At 39.2% G+C, this 22,562-nt stretch overlaps 1 protein-coding gene across 3 annotated transcripts in view; it reads right to left on the reverse strand.

Annotated features, from left to right (window-relative positions):
• kcnd3 (potassium voltage-gated channel, Shal-related subfamily, member 3) overlaps window positions 1–22,562 on the reverse strand; it is a 111,158-nt gene that overhangs the window by 85,526 nt on the left and 3,070 nt on the right. The gene's annotated exons all lie outside the window — the stretch shown is intronic.

A 22,562-nucleotide genomic window follows, 5' to 3' on the forward strand; every position in this document is an offset into this window, starting at 1 on the left:
GAAAAGAATACAGTGCAGCAACAACCTCCCCTACATACAGAGAAAACTGAGGAGGGACTATTGATTTTTGTGGAAAAGAGGAGGCTGATAACAGATGTGTGAATTTGTCATCCAGGGAGAGCCTCAGAGGGAAATGGCCAGTGCAATCATCAGCAGCAAGGAGCCTGTAGGGAGGCATTCACACACATAAACACGCGCATATACGTCTTTATAAAGACAGAGAGGAGAGGAAGCACAAGACAAAGATACCAAGAAAATGAAATGGAAGCTCAGAACTAATGGGCCAAGGAGTAGATGTTCAATTTATTTCACACATACACCAGCCCAAACCTCAACCAAAAGCTGGCAAACGGACCTTGTGAAAGCCAAGAGCTATTCAGGGTAACAGCTGGTTCCTGCCTGAGTTTTACAAAGGCACAGTCACATAGAGCCATGTGGATGACAATCTGATCGTGATTAACAATCACACTATACAATTAGAGCCACAACAGGTGTCTGATGCAGACGGGGGCACACACAATGAGTCAGTGTATTAACCACACACGCGATGCAGAGAGAAGAATAGTTTGACTGACTTATCTTCGCTCTCAAAGAGAAAAAAAAAAGAGGGCGAAATAAAGAGAAAGACACTCTTGCAGTGGTATTTTCTCATCTCTGTAATTAAACATATAGCTGTGGTTATGAGCGGGAAAGTGAGACGAAGAAACGGCGATAACAGAACAGATGGAGTCACACTTGTGGAGCAATGTGGTATTAGAATACAGTGAAAATGGAGGTTCTTAACTCTCTACCACTGATCCTCTTAGGTGGGAATCTCTGCTGCAGCTGGTCTGAATGTGTGTGTGTGTTATAATTATGTACTCAACAGATAATTCTCATTTACAGCCTAGGGTTACCACGGAAACACAAACAGCCAAACAGCAGATGACATGTTTAAAAATATGACACCTAAAATAAACCTAAAAAAAAAAAAAGAAACTTACACCTCATCTGAACTAGTATGCATACAACCATGACTGTTAGAATATATAGAGTACATTCTGCACAGTGGTGTGAGAGTTGTCTTGCATGAATGTGAATGGGGTGGGGAGGAGACAGAAGGAGAGAGAGGGATGTGTTGAGATAGAGGAGATAATAGGAGGGAGGGAAGGTGGCGTTAGAGAGGAGGAGGCTGATGATGGGAGTGTAGAAGGTTTCTATTTTTATCCTGTATGTGTGATATATGCCAATAGGTGTTCAAACCCCAGAGTAAGAGAGAGACTTCAGGAGACAGTGATACAGTGAAGGTATTTTCACATTTGAATGGTAACTATGGAATCCAAACTTTTTGTGGTAACATTAAAATTCTGTGCAGATAGTGTAGTACAACTAAAATAATTATAGTCTATTTTTCAGATGAGTAACTGAAGATAACTGTTGGCCCTATATTTTCCTGCCAGGAACCAAAGGTGCTGAAAGCCTCCATAAAACCAAGTAAATTGAATGTGCTGATATTAAATTGAACGCACTAAAGAAACAGCAGCAGGACAAAAAAATGATATCATGAAGAAATCAAATCAGGATTATAGCCATAAAGCCATTCAATAACTTGTTAATCCCAAAATGATTGGGCTTTTGGGGGAAAGATACAGGGATTTACACACACGCACGCACATCAAAGAGATGGATTAAGGGACATCGATCAATAAGTCCCCTTTGTTTAGCAACATCAAACCATTCCAACAGTAACAGATCCGGACAATTTCTCAAGCACCGTATTAAACACAGTAAATAAGCTTACTGGTTGGACACTAATATAAGTGATGGCACAGATCTACCACGGCCAAATTACCAAACAATTTTAACTGTGACTTCCAGTTTTGCTATACATCTTTGTAATATTGCAGTGCAGGAACCACAGCCACTTATTAGATTATATGGCTATCACATCAATCCCCCCATGCTGTGACTGGCCTCCACTTACTAAAGCATTTATCTGATGATCCTCTCATAAATGGCCTGATGAATAGCACCATCCTCTGACTTTGGTCTAATCGTAATTGCATCTGTCTCCAATGGATACCGTCTCTTGTCCCTTTCTGTCTCCGTCTTTCTGAATCGTTCTCTGGACAGGTCGAGCACAAAACAGCAAAACAGGTCTGACTGGCAGGGACAGAATTGTTCAGACAATAGTACTGTAGCAGTTCATACTGTAAATAATGTACTCATGCAAGTTTAAGCTAAGCAGCAGTAAGACACCAGCAATGACATCATGATAGTTTAGAGCCACTCTAAAGACTGTGAGACTGCACTCAGTCACATCAGTGTTCTGATGTACGTACCAAAATGTTCGTATTTAGCAGGTGTCATGTTTACTGTTCCAAATCCACTGTCGTAGATTAGCTTTGCATGCATTTTATAGAACAGAGCTATATGTGCTGCTCTTGGCTTTAGAGGAAGAAGCAAAAATCCATAGTAATCCATTACAAGTTAGAGAAATAACTCTGTGTCAAAAGGACTTGCATCATCAGCGTCATCCCACACAGCTGGTGTGTGAAAAATTGCAATAATAACTATGAACCTGAGGATGCATATTACTATTAGCCTCAGTCTTTACTTATCATCACACCCTGAGGTCTTGTTGGGTTTTTGGCTGAGTTGCAGACTTCTAATATAATCACTGCAGCTTTGTTTTGTTCTATTTAGTCTCCACACTTGTTTTGTTCTATTTAGTCTCCACACCTGCAGGGAACACAAGAAGATTAGGGGGCATTCATGACCAATGAAACTAAAAATAGCAGTAGCCAAACCTCGGTATCCAATAACAATTGCTGCTGTCAAAAAAAATGACAAACACAGCAAAGGGGAACAGAGGATTAACAAGCTGTTTTACTTTATTTGGTTATGAATAAAGAGTTGGATGTAAGCAAATAAAATGAAATTGAGAGAAAATTAACTTTTCTGTGAAGCAACACAAACATCATCTGATATTTTAGGAGAAACACAGACTATCTGATAGCCTGTGATGGCACGCAAACAATTTGACTAGTTAGGCCAACACGCCTCTGCACATCATGATGTCTGAAACTCAAACACGCTTTACTCCAAAATCTTAAGAAAGCCAGATCTGCAAAAGATACTAAGCTCCTTTGAATCTGCTTTTCTAATATTATCTTTTTATCCATAAACACAGATATGAATCCCTGCACACACATATACACAGACATAGGTACACATACAGAAGAAACATATATGTGAGATGGTAAATCCTCAATAGAAAGCCATCTGTGAATTTCAAATAACATTTGGCCAGGTTCTTGATGTGAGTCTGCTTTTCCATGGGGTCTGGCTCAAATCTGTTACCATTTCTCAGCGTGCCTCCTGTATAGAACACACATCAGTGACCTCACGGCTGGAGTCGGGAGCATAGGCCAAGTTTGACACTAAGAGGTTCTCCACAGGGAAAGGAAAGACACACACAGACATTCTTGGCTATCCCTGCTCTCTCCTTCATAAAAAAGATATAGTTTTCTCCCTGACCATCTTTTGTCTCTTTGCTTCTGTGTGTGCAGTGTCAACCCTGTGATAAAATCAAATCACACAGTTTGATGGCAGTGAGCACTAAGCTCAAACTAACTGTTTAGTTACTAGCAGCATAATGAAGCTGCAGCTATGAGGGCAACTAGTACAACTGAGGAGGACACTGACCCCACCAGGGCTAAGTGGCTGATGGAGATTGACATCTTTCATCATGATGTTGAAGTAGATGGAAGTTCGACTTTAGGAAATAACCTCTTTTTAGCTCAAAAGAAACAGGAGGGGGTATCTATCAGCTTGCGCATCTACCTGTAAAGTATGACTGCACTCAAAAACTGCAAAACAAATGGAAGTGTGAGATTATGCACTCACAGCTGGCAACTCCAACTATCCCAGTGTGTGGTGAGCTCATTAATCCACTTTTGCACCTTGAGAAAATGTCTCTCTTGCATTGTACACAACACTACCTAATAAACATATAAGGTACACTTTCGTAATTGTGGCTACATTTTTCTATGAGAGCATTAGGTGCATTGGGTTCTAGTTGTTTATACCAGTTTGTGATGTGGTTTAAAGCAGGTTGTTTATTCTTGAGTTCTGTGATGCACTAGTGACTTTTCCAGGGTGTATCCCTCTGCAGCCCCCCCACCATCCATACCCCTGGGAATAAGCGGTTGAGAAAATGGATGGATGGATGTTTATCCTAGAATTTGTGTAGCCTACAAAGGCAGATGTAATGTGTGAGTACAAGCTCACGTTTCATTTAAAAAAAAGGAAACAATGTGAGGTGAGGCTGCATGCCTCCTGTCAAAGCTGGTTATCCCTTCTGGTTCTTCTGACTCTGTGGCTGTTTCCCTCTCTCTGTGTTAACCTCATGATCAACTGGCAACCTGTCCAGGATGTTCCTGAGAGCCAAGGTTTTTGAGTGGTTAAGAAAACACTTAAATGAATAGATGGTCTATCAGCCAGGCAGATCTCAGATAGTAGTCTCCAGGCACAGGGATCCTTTATTGGTCTTTATTCATTGTATAATAAACAATGCAATATCTGCCACCAACTATATTTTCACCAAATATATTTTCATTATGCTTGCAAAATGACAATAAAGACTCTTGAATCCTGAGTTTTTAGATACATTTCAGGTTTAGATATCACTCAGATCCCGACTCAAAAAGCTAAACTGGGTATTGGCAACATTGTGGACACTGGATAATGTGGACAGTCTATGTTATTCAGTATTTATTACACTTTTTTTGTATTTTTACACCAGCTGCTGGACAGCTAACTTAGGTGGAAGCTAACAGCAAAGGGTCAGCACTTTGGAGGCATTTAACTACCATGATGCCAACAGCTTTGCATGTTTGGGACAGTTTTTGACCTAACTGCAAACTGAGGTCAAGTGAGTTGCCACAACTGAAAACCTCCAAAGACAATTCTTTCCCTGCCAGTTCGTCTCATTCTCTCTCACTCATTAATTCTTTAACACTTGTTGGGACTTTAATTGCACTTATCGTCTCTTGTCAGCTCTACTCCACATGATGTGTACACTTCACGGTGTGCACTTACTGTGAGAGCATGGCTAGTTGAAACCAGTGCAACTGTAATGACAACATCAGACCCGCAGTGATCTGATATAAAATAAATATACTTTTTTCATTTGATTTATAATGGTCCTGGTTATCATCAGTTTCTAAACTGTATTGGTGACAGTTTGCAGTCATAAAATAGGAACTGTTAACTGTTCTACGTAGTTGGCAAATTGGCCAGACTCACTTTTAAGCAGGCGTGAAAGTCATTTTAAATTCCGGCTCTGCCCACCAATACAAAACGTCTTGAAAGAAATAATCACCAAACCTTCTCAAACCTCAGTGCCCTTGGCAACCACTGTGTTTTGGAGGTAAATGTGCATACGCTCTCGTGTTGCGTAAATGAAAACTCAGGTCATAAGCAGTGATTTCGAGTTGTGCTGTGTTGTTGAAATTAAAATAACATGAAACACAATTAATCTCTCTTTGCTTTTAATTGGGATATTTTGTGACGAGCAGACAGACATTAAACGTAGCGGTGGATGTTTTAAAGGCTGGCTGTTGCCGAAAGCCTCGAGCTCTGAGGGGAGAGAAGCTAGAGAATTGAGACTCCAGCATAGCACGAACAGTTCAGAAACAGTTTGAAATGAGAAAAAAAAAAAAAAGGTGTTTATTAAGTGAGTAAGTCGTGTTTTAGACTGCTTATTGCTAGCAGATCTATTCTGACCCAAAGTGCAGCTGTGACTGGTTCTGAATGACGGCTTTACAGCTGACAGCCGCTCCCCCTCTTCCAGGTACTGCATACTGGCACAGAATCTTTTAGTGGTATACAGTACCGGACCATACCGGCTTACTTTCACCCCTGCTTTTAAGACCAATGAAAACACAATGGAATGAAAACAGAAGGTAAAAACTGGATTTCTGTACGAAAGCATATCATGTTTCCTTTTATCACAATGTTTATTTTTGAGGCTCTGCTGAACAAATTGCCTAGAATTCTGACAGCCCATACTGTAGTCACCTCCGCTCTCTTGTTACATTTAAATACTGTACTTACAGTGTCGGGTCACAGGGCACTGTAACATTAGCTTCACTTCTTTTTCACACTGAACTGAGTTCAAGTGCTATTCATCCATCTATTCCAGCTGCCACAGGGCAAGAGGCAGGGTATACCCTGGACAGGTCGTCAGTCTGTCATAGGGCCAACATGGCGAGACAAACACCCATTCGCACTCACATTCACACCTATGGGCAATTTTAAATGATCTCACCCCACTAAGGGCATGTCTTTGGACTGTGGGAGGAAGCTGGAATACCCTGAGAGAACATGCAAACACCACACAGAAAGGCCCCAGCCAGATGGTGGAGTTGAACCCAGGACCTTCTTGCTGTAAGGCAACAGTGTTAAATACCACGTCACCATACTGCCATGCTGTGCTGCATGCATATAGATCAAGTTCCAAAAATATGAGGTTGCATTCTTGCATTTCACTATAAAACTGTTACATTTTAAAATGATCTATCTGAAGTCACCCTTGTGTTTCCTAATTGTGAAACTGCATAGTGTGCCTCTGTGTGTTATATGTCTAAACTATATGTGCTATTTTTAAACAGGTCTCTCTTTCAAGACAGATTGCAAGCTCGCTTAGATTACCTTATGAAATAAAATGCTTAACAATAATTTGTCAGACCTCTTTGTGTCTTATTTTTCAGTCCTTGTGGACATATTGGTCAGAAGATAGGCAAAAATGTAAACCACTACACTATGAAGCTAACAAGCAACAGATCCCTGGTTTGATCCTGATACAAATCCCTTTGGGGTTGCTTTAGGAAGGGCATCTGACATTAAAAAAAACAAAAACAAAAAACCCCCCCAAAAACTGCCAAATCAAATATGCAGAGCACTCGCTGTGGTGAGACTTAGAAGGACAGCTCAGATACTGTGGAAGAGAAACAGGTTATAAGGAAGTGAAAGTTGAAACACAATTCACAACCCAACTCCCTGCTAATTATAGCAGCTCAGCCCTCATCTGCATCTGTTTAAAAGTCACAGCTCCCCTACAGTACAGCTAAAGCTGTTAGCTAACACAGGAAAGCAGTCCCCAAGCTTCTGGTGTGATATCTATTGTTTCTTTTATGTTAATCACACAAGCCCTAAATGATTCTTTTTACTCAATACTTTGTTTTTGAGTATTTGGCTCTCATTTGTCTAATCTTGTGTAAATAGGATGCTTGTGGAGGCAGAGAGGTGAGTGTCGTCAGAGCAGTGTTGGGACACAGTGTGCCCAGTTAAGAGGAGCTATTGGAAAGCTGTTGCTCCACTTACAGCCACCTGCTGCCAACCTGGTCTGCCTGGTCTGGGAGCATTCCTTATGGGCTAGACTACGACATCCATCACCAGAGTCTGATCTATACCCGCACATTAGGCTGGCGCTAACATCACCATCCACTAGTCATTAGGAACCGATTAGGTGGGTGGATAGGAACTTGGAATGCCTAGATAAATACTTTAGGGCAGCAGTGGGGTTTTACTCATTCAGATCACTCACTTTAAATGTATAGAAGGTTATAAAAGAGAGATATAGAGTGTTGCATAAACAGGAAATAAAAGGATTTATTATCTTGAGCACTTACTGGACACTGGAGTTTGCACTTTTTGTAACAACTTGATACTGATTTAGTGGCCAAATAAATTTACATAAAGTACTCTGGGAACATTTTTAATTTGTAACACAGGCAGGGCAGCAGGCATATCTTCCATAAACAGCAGGCAAAAATACTGGATTTTTATTCAGATGTTTCCAGTTTTATCATTTATAAATGTAGTGTTATTAGTGTTACAGTTTCATAAAGTTCAATACTACCCTATTTCATTCTGAGTGTTAGTGGGAAAACTTTTAGGGAGCCAATTTAAGCTCATATAGATAAAGTATGTTCATACAGCATGTTGGTATATTTTTGAAAGCAATGTGGGCCCATTTTTAGGTGTTTGGGAGACAGCAGGGTTGATGTGTTTTGCAGTTATTGCCCAGTCCTGAGGAAATTATCACTTGAAATCATTATCATTACATTTACCTTTGACAATATTAAGTTACGGAATGTTATATTATCTCTATATATTATAGGGGTTATTATAATACTCTTGTGTCAAACAACCATTATCATTTATATTGCATAATAAATTGAAAATATTTAATTTGGACCCCAAGTAACATTTATTCAGTATTCAATAATAACAAAACTGCTTATATCCACATCTAGTCCAGTATACATTCATATCTTTATCAAATCAAGTACCTGTGAGATCAGTCCACTGTAAAGCATTCACTGGGATAAAAAGATGACCAAAAACAATGTATCTCGTCATATCCAGAAATCAGTGTTTGAGCCGTTAACATTTACGCAGATATTTTCAAACTGGTAGTCTAGACTCACCAGACACTTTATTAAGTACACCTTGCAGAAGATTTGACCCACTTTAGCTTGCAGAAATGCCTAAATATTTCATGGCATAGATTTAACAGAGTGCAGGAAACATTCCTCAGATATTTTGGTCCATATTGACATAATATCACACAGTTGTTACAGATTTGATGACTGCATATCGATAATGTGACTCTCCCATTCCACCACATCTCAAAGGTGCTGTATTGGCTCGAGAACTGGTCTCTGTGGAGGCCATTTGAACTCACGGTCACATTCAAGAAACTACTTTGAGATAATTAGAGCTTTGTAACATGGCATGTTATCCTGCTGGAAGCAGCCATAAAAAAAAAAAAAAAAAATGGGCACACTGAGGCTGTAGAGGGATAGACATGGTCAACAACAACAACACTCAGCTAGGCGGTGGTGTTTAAATGATGTTGGTACTAAGGGGTCCAAAGTGTGCCAAGAAAATACCCCCGCACACCATTACACCACCAGCAGCATAAATCATTGATGCAAGCCAGGATGAATCTGTGCTTTCTTATTGTTTAAGCAAAACTCTGACCCTACCATCTGAAATCAAGCAGAAATCAAGACTCATCAGATCAGGCAATGTTTTTACAATCTTTTATTGTTCAATTTTGATGAGCCCAAGTAAATTGTAGCCTCAGTTTCCCATTCTTAGCTGACAGGAGTGGAACCCAGTTTGGTATTCTGCTGCTGTAGCCCATCTGCTTCAAGGTTTGACATGTTGTGCAAAAGATGCTCTTCTGCAAACCTTGCTTGTAACAAGTGGTTACTGTTCCTGTTCCTATCAGCATGAAGCAGTCTAGCTATTCTCCTCTGACATCAACAAGGAATTTTTGTCCAGAGAACTTCTGCTCACTGGATTCTTTATCTTTCTTTTGGACCAGGGCTCTTCAACTCCAGGCCTCGAGAGCCCCTGTCCTGCAGGTTTTAGATGTGTCTCTGTTTCAACACTCCTGAGTCAAATATAGAAGTCATTAGCAGGACTCTGGAGAACTTGACTGCATACTGAGAAGGTAATTCAGCCATTTGATTCAGGTGTGTTGGATCTAAAACCTGCAGGACAGGGGCTCTTGAGGCCTGGAGTTGAAGAGCCCTGTTTTGGACCATTCTCTGTGAACCTCTCTGGCTGTGGGGGAAAATCTCAGTAGATCAGCAGTTTCTGAAACAAACAGCAGATCTACATAATGAGCCCGTCTGGCACAAATAACCATATCACATTCAAAGTCACTTAAATCACCTTTCTTCTTCATTCTGATCCTTGGTTTGAACTTTAGCAGGTTGTCTTGGCCATGCTTAAATGAGTTGCTGCCGTGTGGTTGATTGATTAGATACTTCCATTAACAATCAGTTGAACATGTATAATTAACAAAGTGGCCAGTGAGTGAATAGGGCAAGTAGCTTTTTAAGGCCAGAGGGAATTTTTGTCATTGCAGTGCTGTGAGTGTCCACTGCACCATATGCAGCTTTTGTTATCAATTCATGTTTATACTACTAGCTGTGAGCTGTCATGGATATCGATGGCCTGTGTGTGTGCGTACATACACAAAGACTGCAGGCAGTGCAATGCTTACAATGAGTTTGCTAATAATTTAGACTTAGATATATTAGATATTTTGTTATTCTGTTAAAGTTAAAGGCAAGTGAAGGCAACTCCATGGCATTAAGGGCAGACTGACTGCTCAAATGAAAGAATTTGTTTTCTATGGGTCAGTTGCCCAGCCCTGACATCAAGCACATTTTTTTTTAACCTGTACATTTAATATTTTTATTGATTCTCTAGAAGCAGTAATAGTAATACTACAATACCATTTCTCTGTGGCCCATGTTTGTCATAGCAGTCATCCAACAGCCACTCACTGTTAAGTTAAATTAGCATCTTTTCAAACATAGTTCAGCGCTGGCTGGCTGACTGACTTCTATCCTGCATAGACTACTGAATCTTTAATCTGCCCAGATAACACAGACTGTCAGAAAATCTAAGAGAGAATGAAAATTAAAATACACTGGATATCTTCTTTCACTACTGTGCTAGTAGCAAGACCCTCCACACAGACATACAGTTATTTTATTATTCAAACAGAGAAGCAGAGGAAAATGTCTACATTGACTTTATAGAAGTACAGGCTCTGGCAAGTGGTTTTCTGCTCATTATCAAGAATGCTCTCTGAAATGTGACAGCCCTCTGAAATGTGATTAGCTTGCACGCCAGTTGTTTGATTGTATAGAAGCAAAGATCAAACCAATGGGCTGTATTTGTCTTTATACTTCAACCCTCTTCTCATCATCCCTTTGGTTTTTGTAATATTCATAATGAACAGCGGATAGTTTTCTTTCTCACCTCACAAACATGCTGGGGAGATGAGATCCCCCTACTGTGTCTGCACATGCCTGAGGCTATTGAGCATAGAGCAAAAACTCTGACAAATTAATTGTAATATAGCCTGGTTTGAGTGGATGCTTGTACACTGCAGCAATGCAGGTTCAAAGTCATTGTGTGTGCGTGCGTGTGTGTTGAAGAGAGGGGGAGGGAGACAGAAAATAAGGGAGAGTATATGCAAGCTTCACATGGACTGTAGGGCACTGCAATGCACAACTCGATAAGGAAATATTCCACTTTTAAAAACAAATTGAGGTCTGAAGACTTCTTATAATTTGTTTTCACAATATCAATATTACCTAGTAGGTGGAAAGAAATGAAATATGAGCGGTTCAGAGAGAGACAAAGCAATAGGATGAGTAAAAGACTTAAGACTTGCAATATGTTATAAAGAGAAAATTGAAGGGGAAACAGTAATACAGCTGAACAATAAAGCAAGATAAGATTTAAGATTAAGTAGGCAATTGAGCTTTTTAGTGTTGCCCTGTAAAATTACATTTCTTGTCATTTGTACAGATAAAAGATATCTCAACTAAAATGATTTATGGTACAAAATTATTTCAAAAAGATACCCGGATTAAAAAATAAAATAAAATTAGGTTTTGAGTTTTTAAATGGACATTTTGCAGATTAGATTCTCAAGGATTCATCAGTGGATTGATTTTATGCTATGACATCATGTTGCTTTTAACAAATATGCATGGCGTACATGCAGATTACTTATTCTCATACTCAAATGGCCTCTCCTATGTGCATTTAACAATGCCCCATTTCCAGAATGAACCACTTGTGCACAGCACACGTCTGGACAAAGAGGTTATGTCCTACCACCGAGCCACCGCAGAGAAACAAAATCAATTTGCACACATTGCACGTGTTCAATTGTCCCTTATGTGAAAGATTGAAGTATATTGTTCTTGTATTCGATACCAAGGTTACACACCATCTCCCCTTAAAAGCTAACGCGTCTTCCTTATGATGCATTCAGCATGCTGTCCACAGGAAACCATAGCTTTGATGATTCTCTTTCCTTCAGAAGTGCTTCTAAATCTGTTTTGCATATCAGCTGAAAGCTGGATGGACTTAAATGCACTCTGTTTTGAGCAGGTCATTGATGCGGTGTTAATTCAATGCTAATAAGATTAAAACATAATGCACATTGTCTCCTGTGAAACGAGGCTAGTTAAAATCCTTTGAGGATACTTCTTATTGAGCGGCAGTAGACCATGGCCTTGCTCCTCATGGAGCACAGAGGACGGGTTACTTACAGAGGGCTTTGGAAACTGAATTAATATAGCCACAAGTCAACCTCCGAAGGCAAAAAAAGGCTTACTTGAATCTATTAATGGCGTTAGTCCATGACTTGACTTTTGTGCTCCGCTCAGTGCTTGGTGCTGTATTATGGCACATAGCAGGATTAATCCCTCAGCATGTGTAATCCCCCAAAGACATCTGGATGGAAAAAAAAGTTGATTCATAGCTTTTTTTTGAAGGACACGTCCTGCATCCATGTACTGACATAAGAATAGCAGCACATAGCAGAGGTCAAATACAATTTTCAATTATTAACCGAGGAGCATGCTTTTTTGTGATGAACTGCTCCAAATCAAATGTCATGACAACAAATAAAGTAAGTGAATCCTGACAGGGTGGAGGGGAGAAGAGAGAAGTGACAACCCACGCAGAAATACACGTACACTAAACCAGAGGGAACAGCTCCAGAGATGAGCATTAATCCCCACAGATTTAGTGTAGCAGAACAATTGCTTTTGTCACCCTGGATAATCAGCACAGAACACAGTTTATGAATTACAGTACACCCAGAAAGGCATAGACATCAGGAGACTGTGAATGAGAGCAAATGCATATGTGTCAGTGCAAGAGAGAGGGTCCCAAAACAAAAAGAAGGAACAATGATGTCTACCTGCTCAAAAGCCTGGCTACCAATCTGGGAAGATTATTCAGAGTTATTCACAACTCGTTTACCATATTCTCTACAAGGAACTGAGAAGTGATTTATTTCTATAATTTGGCCTACATATAGGGAGACCTATTGCTCACAATCATTTAAGCCCCTATTATCCACTCAGTAATAAGTGTGTCTGACCAGTGGACACAATACAGTCTAATCTATAATTGTTTACATTCAGTGTTTGCTCACAGCCAGCTAAATCCAGGGCCACGCCAATAAAACAACAGAAACAATGCTACGCCAAGTGATCACGTAATTGTCTTCCTAAATCTTTTTTTTAATGTAGTGTACTGAAATCAAACCAAGGAGAAGTACGTATTTACATCTATCCACCAACATCAATACCATTTCCCTATTATTTTTCAAGACCCTTAATCAAACAAAAAAAGCTCTCACCAGTTGGGACATGTACACATGACTTTGGGGGCTGTCTTACAGGCACAAGGGAATTGATGGCAGATCCCTTGGGTCCTGTGGGTTGCAGTGTGGGGCCTCAATTACATCCCATTAAGCTGATCCCAGTTCAATTAAGCACCATACAGATGCTTAATTGAACTGGGATCTGGGATCAAAACCTTGAGCTCTTTGTTGCTCAAGTCATTTTTGAGCAGTTCTTTTATTTTTATTTTTTTTGTGCAGCAGGCGGCATTGTCCCGCTGAGGAGGCCATTGCTATTGAAGGTCACCAGAGGACTGTGCTCAGTCTTTAGTTATTTATTTATTTTTAGGTGGGTGTAATATATTTTTGTATATATTTCTGGTGCGGCCAGAAACTGCCAAAAAGTCTACACTAAAGTTTGCATGTAACAGCCAATCCCTTGTACATCACAAAGACTTAATGTTTCAGGAAATGATAAGAAGGGTCTCAGATATTGGTGAGGGCAGCGGCCATCAGTTGTCCAGGATGCTGCTAAAAACCCTGGAAACTGATAATCACCAACTTATTTTCAGGCTGCTCATGGAGAGCCTGCTGGTAATTGAATTGGAGTGGGCACAAGTGTAGTAGGTTTGGGAGGACCATAGCTGAAGGCAATCAGCTGTGACAGACAGTGAGAGAGAGACCGGGAAAGAAGCAAAGGGGGGAGGGAGAGAGAGATGGTTTTTATAAAGAAATATTCACACATCTGACGTATGGTTTTCTTGCTTCAACACCTTGAGCGTCACTCCAATCACTTTTGCCCAGTTAGTCGAGATTAACTTAGTCAGGACACAATGCCCTACGACAGGGCAGCATTTTCATGCACGGCACGCCGAGGATGGAAAAAAGAATGGCAAACGAGAGTACATGCAAAAAATACCTTGCTGAAAGACCCTCCCTGTAAATTGCCCTTCACAGTCACATTGGCCACAACACTCCCCACCCCCTAGCTGACAGGTGGCCAAGTAAATGCATTTCTGAAAAAGCTAGAATGGCTTGGTGCTCAATATCACATTTAAAAAAATGGGCAGCCATCCAGACCTCTGCAAGACAAGAGGGTGAAATAGATACCACCAAGAAAGGAGAATGTGAGCAAGAATCCAGGCATGCTGTGAGAAATCACTTCCAATTTTGTAAGGTAGACTCCAGGATAGCATTGACCTATGTGACCTCAAACACCAAAATACAAGCAGCAGATGCCCACACACCACTAACTAGTATATTGCTCCTCTGACACTGTTTACTCTGGTCTTATTTATCCTTATACAGTTTATGATTATCTCTAGTGTTCTTTTGAGGTTCTTGGATTGATTCCAACTGCTGAAAAAAACAAAATAGAGCTTTTTAGCTGCTGTTGCAACTGAGGATACTGTAGATCACACGCTTACAATTCCCATCAACACATCGTTGTAACTGTGTCCACCGTACCAGTACGCCCTCTAAGCAAATTAAGACACACACTGACATGCTGCTAGCAGTATCAGTGTAGGCAAGTCAGTGCCTTTGGTTCTATATTTTAATCAAATTAAATATCTCAGTACCTGTTGGAGGTATTGACATTAAATTTGGACATTAGAGGATGACTACAAACAATAACAAGCTACAAGTTTTTTTTTTAATATGGCCTCATTAACAAGGTATTATTTAATATTCTTCCGTTACTTTGTTTTGTAACTATATGCCTGCAATAACAATAAACATTCATATCATCTGTAGCCATGATTAGTGCTTATTACATGTCAGCATGCTAATATTAGCATTTTGTTCAAGTACAACTTCAGATAGCTAGCAGAATGGCTGCAGACGCTCACTGTTGTTTTACTCTTCTGAAGAGAGTCAAAACATGTAATTAAGAGTAGTCTACCATTATTTCATTAATGTGTTTGTATTCCAGCATCATTTATATACATGAGCATCAACAGTCTCCATTTTATAATTAAAACCTATATCAAAATTCTATGACTATTTTTATAAACTAATATTTTCTTGACTGCTGGTGAAATATACTTTTATTCAGAATTTGACTCGGTTTGTACTTTGGACATCATTAATAACCATTGCTGATGTCACACCAAAGGAGTTTTGTTTCTAGTGCAAACAAGCCCATAAATGTTACCTATTACACACTATGCTGCTATTTATCCAGACACAGATGCTACATTTAATCCCATGGGATCCATTTTTCCCTATTACAGCTGCTGTTTGTAAATTAAAAGCAAGTAATTGATTTTTTTATTTTTTTTAACTCAACCTCAGCTATTTGAATATGTATACTGGAGTAATGTCACACGACATCCTAGTTAGTGACAATCCTGCGGGATGAAACTCATAATTTTCATTTGTGTTCTCTTTCTCTGTGCTCTGGTGCACCACTGTGGACAACGTATCCCTGCTGATAATTGAGGGAGTTGTAAGTTACATTACTACAATGAGCAGAAACATGAAACTTCTCTGAGTTATTGCTGTGTAACCTACTTAGAAAGCACAGTCTGGAAAATTGCTTTTGATTTTTCTACCTTTACAAAAAGTCCACCATATTCACAAACCAGCAGCTATAGATGTAAAACTAAACATGGCAGCACATAATTACTTCATCAAGGTACACCATAAGCCTACATAAGAGGGCAAAAACACACCAATTACAGTGTAAACATGTCATTATTTGAATGTCGGCATGCACACAATCATAGTAGGAGGTCACTTTGGATTTATGTTATGTTGTAATGTGCTGTAAGGGTTCCATTCACCACTGTAAATGAAGGTAAGAGTGTTTAAACTATAATTTTTTGATAAAAATATATAAAAATTATGTTACAAAGGCTTTCCAGTCTTTTAACTGTTATGTAGAATGTGCAGACTTGACTGGATTCCTACCAATTAGCTTTTCCTTGCTAGTTTTCTAAGCTGCTTCCAACAAAAAAGAAAAAAGGAAAACATAAAGGTGAAATAACTGTGCAAAACCTACAGATCACACATAAAACCTCTGAAGAATATAGACAGAAAGTCACATGTTTAACCAAAGACCTTACAGTAAGTTTGTTGATGGTATAGTGCACTACTTAGTATAAGCCGGCCAGTCATTGCCTGTTGTCTGTAATAAAACATGTTTTGTGTGAAGAAAATTGACTAAAACAGTTGGCTGAGTATACAACATGTATGTGCTGATGTCTTGCTTGGATTGTTATATCTGACATTTTTGGGAGTTTTTGGATCTCTACAGAATATCCAGACAGAGAATGGATGTTAATGTAATGTGTAAAGGGCCTGTTTTTACCTTCTTACTGCTTTTGTTTTACTTATTGCACCAAAAAGTAGTTTTTGCTGCTGTAGTGCTGGTCATGAATATGCACCATCAAGCACTTTTGCACTTATCATACATTTTCTACAGAAAAGACATTACTAAAACATAAAGAAGCATGGCTGACTGTCATACGCTTAGTTTAGTGGATGTCTGCCTTGACTTGAACTGATCTCTGAAAGATCCAGATAATAGTGCCCCTCAAACACTGTGATTGTAAATGCAAACATCTAGAGTATTTCTATGCATAATCGACTTGAATAAAACCATGGAAAACCATGATAATCACTGCATTAAATGAATAACTCATCTTGATTTAAGTAATGAAAGATATTGAAGGAAGAGGTTGATTTGGTTCAGTGTATGACTCAATGCAGTTCAAGGGTTTACAAGATTTCAAACACAAAAGCTGAATAGTCTCTTCAAATTTCCTACATATTCTATAAAATTAGCCTCTTCACAGAAGCATGCAGTAATGTCAGAAAGTACAGTAAGTACATCTGGTGAAAATTGTTGAGATTTTTCTTTTGGGTATGTTCAAACTTTGGACTTTTGATCCTATTTGACACTGTATTTACAGAGGAATCTAGGATACTCAAACATATAACACATACATTGTCATAGTGTAATCATCACCTCAAGGCGCTTTATACTGTAAGCTAAAGAACTTATAGCAATACAGAGAAAACCCCGACAATCAGATGACCCCCCCCCATTAGTAAACACTTGGCGACAGTGGGAAGGAAAAACTCTCTTTTAACAGGAAGAAACTTCCGGCAGAACCAGGCTCAGGGGGGGGCAGTCATCTGCCGTGACCAGTTGGGGGTGAGGGGAAGCAGCCAGGACAAAAGACACACTATGGAAGAGAACCATAGATTAATAATAACTAATGATTAAATGCATTCTTTTTTCTGCCAAGGGATTTATAATTTCATTTTTATTTTAATTGCTAATTGCTATTAAATGATTCTATTATTGGATAAATCATTTATAAGTGGCAGAGGTTTTAAATGACTGCTCGTCTAGCACTGCAGCAAATTCAGTTCAAGGACAGATATATTACTACAAAATAATCTATATCTATTATAGGACAGATATTAATACAAAAACATAAAGAAAATTTCAGAATTTTATCACATGTTCCACAAGTTACTTTTGCTAATGTTAAAGTGCAAAGTACAAAATATTATGCATGGCAACAATAACATTAGTACAAAACATATATAGGCCTTCTGAAATAATTTGCAGATGCCTCAAAGACAGAGCTATACCTATGTAATAGCTGGGATCTTTGAAACAGATCAAAAGACAGTTGCTTGGGAGAAGAACCTCATACCAACTGTGACACATGGCAGTGGAAATATTATGGTTTGGAAGAGGGCATCTGTGAATCGTTGATTCAACTATGAAGCGTTCATCATATCTAATACTACTTTGGGTCAAGCTGAAGCTGTCTGTCCCAAATGGTTTTAATTCAGTTCAATTACATTTTATTTATATAGTGCCAAATTACAACAACAGTCACCTCAAGGTGACTCAGTTACTCTGAAAGAAAAGAGTAATTGAGGGCTAGGGAATGTGATAGTCATACCTGTAATTTAAACCCAGAGACTAGTGGAAAATGATGCAAGAACTTTTCCTGATAAAACTGCTGATATTTCTGGAGAAGACATGTTTGAAATAATTCATTGTTCTTTTGGTTGCATTCAACACCTTTATCTAGAGATATTGTTTCACCAAGGATGAAATGTTTGCATATCCCAGTATGTGAAAATGGTTGCCGTCCAACTCCATGCAAACTAATGCAAATGCCAAATAAGACTTTGACTGAAGGTCAGCTCAGTTAAAATCTTGACCCTAAAAAGAAAAGGTTAGCAACAGATCTGGCTCTTAATCTGCATGGACAAATTAATCCCTTAACTACATGAATTCAGGGTAACAGGTCAGTGACTTCACATTTAGGTGCTGACTTTCAATCATAATCTCATCAGTCATACACTCATTCTAATTAGTAGCACTAACAATGGATGGCACGTTTTTCTATTATGCCCAAATCAATACTCACTTATCTGCACTGATCATTATTTTTGCGCTAGCTGTTATCTCTAAAGTAAATACTGTATTAATCAGAGCTTGGTAACAATGATTTTAAAAGAGGACATAAATATGCACACAGAAAAAACACGCACACAATGTAATCAGCTGTACATGTTATGCAAAAAAAGAAAAAAAAAATCATTCATTAGACCATGCCAACTTCTTACGTTGAACTATGTTCTCGTTCTTATGCACATGTGCTTTTGGTCATCAAAAGCACACTCCATGAGACACTCCACTCCATGATGACTCCATGAGAGTCATCATGGACAAGACATGCCTGACATGCCAGCAAGCTGCCTTTATACTGACTTTTCTCTCAGAGGCAGCTGCATTGGCCTCTGCAGCTACTCTGAGACCATAAAGGGCCAGCCCTCAGTCTCCACATACAGTACCAATCAAAAGTTTGGACACACTCATCCAGACGTGTTGTTTTAGTGGCAATTGGACCCAATTTGCCCATTGTCAAAGCAGCACAAGTCCTAACAATACCCATTCTGACTTTCCAACACATCAACGTCAACAACTAACTGTTCAAATGCCACTGAATGCTGTATATCACACCTCTTGACAGGTGCCATTGGAAGGAAATAATATTTCTCACTTCACTTAAGTTGATATGCAGTGATTTCAATGAAACCTGGAAGTCAATTTTTACTCTAGAAGGCAAACTGCTGAGTGAGATGTTTGTGTTAACCTCAAGAGATTAGAAACACCAGTGGGCATCTTTATGGCAGATTTTCACACATCCCTCTTCATTAGTTAAAATACTAAATAGAAGGAAAAAAAAAATCAGTGGAGAGATTCAGAAGCAAAAATACAGATAAAAATATATTTTATTATTATTTTTTTATATATACTTTATCCACAATGTTTCATAAGTTACATGTAGTGTATATTTTTTACAATATTTTTATAACTGCATTTTTCTGGATTAGTAGAGGTTCAAATGTGATGTGCAATTTCCTGTGATTAAACTACAAGCCATACAAGCCTTTAAAGCACTTGATGACAGAAGTAAACATAAATGTTAAATAATGATGTGAGACATGACCTAACAGCTGTACTGAAATCACACAGACATGAACTTAAGTTTTCTTCCTTTTTTCTTAGGCAGGAAGCTACAGTTTCTTTAGCTGGTCTGGATGGACGAGCAATGGCGAGCTGAGGTTTGTCAGTTGCTGAGTTTCCCTCACAAACACACACCAATACTCTCTGCCTCCTCCGGTTCATAATACAGGTTCAACCAAATATGACAAATGCTCAATTTTATTACCACCCTAAGGTCAAAATCAATTTGATTAACAACCTAGAGAACAAAATCCCTCACAGGTCCTATTGCCTAAATGTCCCTGATTTAGCTAAAGCCTCACCACTATGTGCCTGCCTGCTTGCATCGTTGTCTGCCTCATTTGCAGGATTTGAGCTAAGCCTTTTAGTCCTGCTATAGAGTGATAGTAGGGCTCTATGGCAGTTGGTGGCTTGCTAACTCGCTTGAGTTGTTAAACCTCTTTTTGTCCAGTTGGTCATAAGGAACAAAGAGGCCTTTTAGGTCTACTGTCAAGAATCTTACCTTACTGTAATTGTACTAAAGGTAGTTCATACAAAAGTATGCCCCCTGCAAGTATGTTCTCTACAGTCTGCTTTTGATGCATTTAAAATGTTAGCTACAAAAAAAAAAAAAAATAGATGCATGCTTGTGTATTTTTTCCATTTCTAATTTTGGCCCACTCTTCACAGCTTGGTCTCCATTTCTCTTCACCTCTGGCATATGGTTGTTACTGAAGAAATTGCAGTCTAAGAAGGAAAGCTGCACAAGCAAAAAATAGCAGAAAACTATTCACCTGCTTTTTCGTTGCCCATCGCTGAAGTGGGATTATGGATTCTGATTGAGGTCGGATTACTGTCTGCCACATAAACAATACAATCAAAAAGCCACAGCATGCAAAGGCTGTGTGTACTTAGTGACACAGAGAGGGCACCCGTGTTGCAGTGTGTCATAGCGCTAATGTACACACAATCTGACATTCCACAATCTCACAAATACACACGCGCACAGACCAGTCAAAACACAGAAAAACAGTAAGAGGTATAACAGAGACACGAGGGCGAAAGCTCACTTAATTAAACATGAGAGTGCTGATGATATGAGTGTACCTTGGAGGAGGACAAAGAAGGAGACACTCAAGAGCACAACTGTAAGCCCTGAGGCTCCTAGACAGGAAGACAAGAAGTCAAGGAAAGAACTGTCTGCAGGAACCGCTATTCATCTTATTAAGTTAGATGAGTATAAATTGCTGTACAGCAGACAGTTGATACTTTTCTATAGATTCCAATGCAGGTAAGTGGAGGAGAGTGCAAAAAGTTTAAAAGAACATGATGCTTGCGAATCTTTATATTATATATATATATATATATATATATATATATATATATATATATATATATATATATATATATATATATATATATATATATATATATACACACACAGTGTGCTTTAAAGGGAAAAAAAGCCTGTCATAAGACATGCCTGCACGCATTTATACATGGTCAAATGCATAAAGACAAATGTTGCCAATGTGTGTATGTTAGTGTGCATCTGTGTGTGTGATTGTGTGTGTTTATGACGTAAACTGTGAGCAGAGACTAGAATGTCAGGCAGGTTTACATTAGTCAGCAGATGCAGTGGGCCACATCATTAGTCACTCTGACACCCACTTCTGGCCCCTGTTTTATTGATGAGGCCAAGCTCAATAACTACCCCCAGTCTAAACACACAGACACACACACACAGACACACACACACACACACACACACACACACACACACACACACACACACACACACACACACACACACACTCAGACATAGACATACACTTAACTTCTGAGTTGTTTTCAAGCTTGAACTCCAGACAGTGTCGGAAGATTCAGGGCTGGTTCTTGTCCAAAGTTGCTGCTTCTCACATGAAGCGCACAACAGGTTTAGTTTTGGCGAGGGCTGGTAGAATGTGCAGGAGGCAAGAGACTTGACGCCCACTTGCTCGCTGTGCATTCTTCATACGGCTGCCTGCACACGGGCTCAAGTGGACATTGCACATACTGTGTATTAGAAAGCTAGGACATTTGCTTTTTCACAAACACTTCTAACAGTGTCTAGAAAGTGAACCTGCAGTGTGCATGTATAGGAGTTGCTGTATAAAAAGCAAAAGGAAGAACATTTTAGCATCTTAAGTGGAAAAAGATGGGCACTGCATGAGGGTAAAGGCTGTGATGGTGAACAACCTGCTGCAGTTTGTCCAGGAAATAAAAAATTTTTAAAAATTGATAACAGCATGTCCTTCTATTTTCTACAATTCAGTGGCTATTTGTCTGTCTGTAGACCAATAACTGATTCAGAATCTGCTTAACAGCAGATCTTCTGGGCTGATTGTGAATGGCAAGGCACAATGACAGGGTGCCAAGTGTGTTATAGCAATGAGCTCAGAGCCATTTATGGCCTCCATGACTCTGACATTTAGCAGGATGCTGCAATTTGTCAGCCTCACAGTCTGACTCACACATCCACAACAGGGGACACTCATAAAACACATTACCATTAAGCCTAATAGTGCTGCATCACATGTGCCTCTGTGTGTGTTTGTGCACTGCAAAAATCAATGATCTATGTGTAGTTCCCCTTACTACCATAAAATGACATGAAATACATGATGACAAAAATCAAAAAATACATCATAATACTCCCCATGTTCACCTTGATGACTCAAAACTAACTCATGATTGTAAATGATGAAGCATATACAAGAACACAAACCCCAGACTGCAGGTTAATTAGCCATTTAGTGAATACTGGAAACATGCACAGCTTTTAAAATGACGTATTAATAGCAATAATTATCT

Source organism: Archocentrus centrarchus, chromosome 7, assembly GCF_007364275.1.
Source record: "Archocentrus centrarchus isolate MPI-CPG fArcCen1 chromosome 7, fArcCen1, whole genome shotgun sequence".
In the NCBI taxonomy this organism is placed as follows: Eukaryota; Metazoa; Chordata; class Actinopteri; order Cichliformes; family Cichlidae; genus Archocentrus; species Archocentrus centrarchus.